This window comes from Chenopodium album, chromosome 2 (assembly GCF_948465745.1).
Source record: "Chenopodium album chromosome 2, dcCheAlbu1.1, whole genome shotgun sequence".
Lineage (NCBI taxonomy): Eukaryota > Viridiplantae > Streptophyta > Magnoliopsida > Caryophyllales > Amaranthaceae > Chenopodium > Chenopodium album.
Window position 1 is genome coordinate 26725039 of NC_137835.1, and position 3908 is coordinate 26728946.

The 3908-nt window shown below is 41.4% G+C and overlaps 1 non-coding gene across 1 annotated transcript; it reads left to right on the forward strand.

The window, feature by feature from the left end:
* Nucleotides 1–3132: 3132 nt before the first annotated feature.
* On the forward strand, nt 3133–3239 carry LOC145608237 (small nucleolar RNA R71). Its single transcript, XR_014105759.1, has one exon. It is a non-coding gene; the product is annotated as a small nucleolar RNA R71 (small nucleolar RNA).
* Nucleotides 3240–3908: the final 669 nt, after the last annotated feature.

Sequence of the window (3908 nt, forward strand, 5' to 3'; positions counted from 1 at the left end):
ATGTAGGATAGTGCATATCAACAAATTTTCTCATGCCAATGTCATTTAAAAATCGATTTACAAAATCATACAAACCAAATGATTCCAAAGTATGGCGGTGTAACCACCGAGAAGGAATTACCTCACGCCCGATTAAGTGTTCTAGCCGCTCCTTTTGCTCTCGGCTAGCAATACGGATCGTCGGCCAGTACGGGAGTTGCAAATCCGGGTCGTATTCCTCCCTCGAACTGGAGCTCCTACCGAAAATATACCGAGCCCTTTTTGAAGCCATGGTAGAAATGGGTATGAAAATTTCTTTGAATAAAATCTGAAAAATTTTATATGGAAATGTAGAGGATGAAGATGGGATTACAAATATGTAAAAAGTTTTGAATTTGGGTGAGAATTGGAGAAGAAATCTTAGAGAGAAGGTAGAGAGAATTTGAGTTTTAGAGAGAGAAAGTTATGGAGAAATAAGAGTGAAATGAGAAAAAGGGACGAAGAAAGAAGAAGAAAGGGTGTCAGGTCCGTCGCGCCTGGTCGGGTGCGGGCTCGCCCGGTCGGGCGATCTGAAAAGTAATTTCTGTTGTGCTCTCGCGCCCGGTCGGGCGGCATTCGCCCGATCGGGCGATCTGAAATCCCCGATTTCCTTCAACTCTCGTGCCCGGTCGGGCACCCTTCGCCCGGTCAGGCGATCTAACGCTCAAAATTTCACCCCTTATCACGCATGGTCGGGCGAGGCTTGCCCGATCGGGCGGAAAATTTCGTCCGTATACGACGAGTTTTGCGCCCGGTCGGGCGGAAATACTTTATTTTGAAGACTAGCTCTCGCACCCAGTCGGGCGAGCTTCTTCCGACCGGGCCCGAGGCTAATTGATGAATTTCGTATTTTCTTCTTTGCTTCAAATTTTGGCTAACTCTTTTCCTTCAAACCTGTATAAGCACTCATAAAACTCGTCAAATTCCCTCATCTCTCCTCTCATAAGAAAAAGTTAAGAAAAACTAGTCTAAAAAGCATTAAAAATACGGGTTGCCTCCCGCAAAGCGCTGGTTTATCTAGGTCCCGCACGACCTCCTTACCAAGTACAACAACTAGGACCCTTGGCCTAACGCTTGATCGGGCGGTTTCTCACCCGGTCTAGCGGTGTTTAGGCTGCGACGCGGCTTCCCGACATGCCCTGTGGGATGCCAATTCACTTTGTCTGGGGGATCCTCCTTGACTTGGACTGGGAGGTCTTCAATGCTACGCACTAAAGATCCTTCTTTGATCGAGGGTTGCTTCAAATTGTCATTGCATTCAACACTTGCAACTCGATCTGGCGGAATACTTATCGTAGGCTTAAATCACACAACTTGCTTGATTGATTCCACCTTTTTGTCCTCAAAACCAAGACCAACAGTGTAGAGGGCTCTTTCTATTGCATCGACTTCATTCTGCCATTTGTCTATCTCATCTGAAAAGGATGCAACACAAGATACCGCCTCCAAGGGATCTTTTTCAAGAGCTTGGGGCTTGTTAGAATAATTCTCAACCACATTAACACTAAAACATTTCTCCTCAGTCATGGGGCTTTTAGGGGTATTATTAAGATTGAAAACAATTTTATCATCCCCTACTGATAGTGTTAACTTACCACTTCTCACATCTATGATTGCTCCTGCAGTTTTAAGGAATGGTCTACCCAAAATAATTGGGGTTTGCATATCCTCAGCCATATCAAGAACAAAAAAATCAACAGGTATATAAAATTTACCTACTCTAAGGGGGACATCCTCAAAACACCTAAGGGGTATTTGAAAGAGCGATCGGCCATTTGTATAGTAACATTAGTAGATGTTAATTTACCCATATTCAACTTGGAACACACAAATAATGGCATGACACTAACGCTAGCACCTAAATCACACAATGCATTATTAGTCATTAGATTGCCTATATGACAAGGGATAGAAAAACTACCCAGATCTTTGAATTTAGGTGGAGACTTATTTTGAAGTACGGCACTACACTCAGAAGTGAAAGCTACTGTCTCTACCTCACTAATAGATCTTTTCCTTGTCAATATTTCTTTCATAAATTTTGCATATGAAGGAATTTGTGTGATTAATTCAGTGAAAAGAACTGTTACCTTCAAATTTTTTACCATCTTCAGGAACTTACCAAACTGTTTATCCAAATTTGTTTTCAATTGACGATTAGGGAATGGAAGTTTGATAATTGGCTTTGGAGCATTGTTGCTCTTATCTGGAGTGGCCGCCTTCTCTGGAGTCGTACCCTGCAATGTAGAATTAGATATGTTAGTATTATGCTTTAGCCCTGCAGGGCTATTAACTACATTGTTTGGTTTAACGGAATCAAGATTAGCATTATTTAATAAATCAGGTTCATCAACTCTGGGCATAGAGGGCACTTCATAGTTTGAACCACTCCTTAGAGTAATTGCATAGGCTTGATCCGTAGGCCTAGTCGGCTGTGCCGGCAAAGCTCCCTGTTGGCGGGCTTGTAGAGTAGCGGAAAGTTGCGCAATTTGATTATCTACAATTTTATTGTGCGCTAGAATTGAATCAATTGAAGATGAGGAGGGTTGTTGTGGTTGGTTCTTCTGACCAGCATTGGGATGGTAATATTTCTGCTGCTGTTACTGTGGCGCCTGTGGTTCTTGTGGTGGTGGATTTTGAACATTAGTACTCCGGTAGGAAAGGTACAGATGATTTCGATACCTAGGATTGTAGGTGTTGGAGTATGGGTTATTCTGCCTATAAGCTTGAAAGGCATTAACTTGCTCCACGGAACTCCTGAAATCTTGTTCCCAATGACCTATAATACCATAATTTTCACATAAAGCCTCATTAGAATTATTATTAATTGCAGAAACATTAACTACATTGGTAGTGCTAAGATTATCTAATTTTTGGCATATAGAGGTCAGTTGAGCTTGCAAAAAGGATACAGAGTCAACACTATGTTTTCCCTTGTTAGCAAATCCTCTAGGATTCCCATATTGGGAATTATGTATCGCCATATCTTCAATAACCTGACCTGCATCATCAACATTAAGATTCATAAATCTCCCACTAGCTGCAGAAACTAAAATTATGCTAGAGGAATTTCCAATGCCATTATAAAAGGCTTGGATTAACTGCCATTATGCTAAATTATGGTGGGGGCATTCTCTTTGTAGGTCCTTGAACCTCTCCCAAACCTCATATAAAGATTCATCGGCTTCTTGGGCAAAGTTCTGAATCGCACTCCGTAGTACGGCTGTTCTCTCTGCAGGATAATACTTATTATAAAAATTCAAAACCAGAGTTTCCTTGTCAGTTATACCAAGTGCAGTTCTATTTAAGCCATTAAACCACAATTTAGCTTTTCCAGTTAAAGAAAAGGGAAAAATAATCTCCCTGATTTGGTCTTGAGTGACCTCGGCTTGCCTGATGGTATTGTAATATTGATAATAGTCGGCAATGTGAAGATTTGGGTCTTCACCCTTGGATCCACTAAATTGCTTCCTCTCTATCATCGTTATAAATTAAGGTTTAATTTCAAATTGAACCCCATCAAGAGCCCGGAGTGGGAGTGAGATGTGGAAAATCTGTGAGCTTGGGTTGTGAGTAATCACTAAGCTTCTTTGGAACCACCATCTCTGATTCTGCGTCTGATGATACCTCTGAATCGCTAGAACCAGTTGGAGGATCGCGGTGATTATTATTATCACCAGAATCCGCCAGGATTTGCTTGTAGAGATTTTTCTGTCTATGAAAGGAGCGTTCGATCTCAGGATCGAATGGGATGTACCCTGATCTGGAACACCTGGGCATAAACAAAAAAAACTAGAATCAAATGTGAGATTTGCCTCAAAGAACTAACGTTCTCTGAGGCAAAAAAGAAATAATCTAAACTACAAAAATAATCAGAAATAAAAATAAAA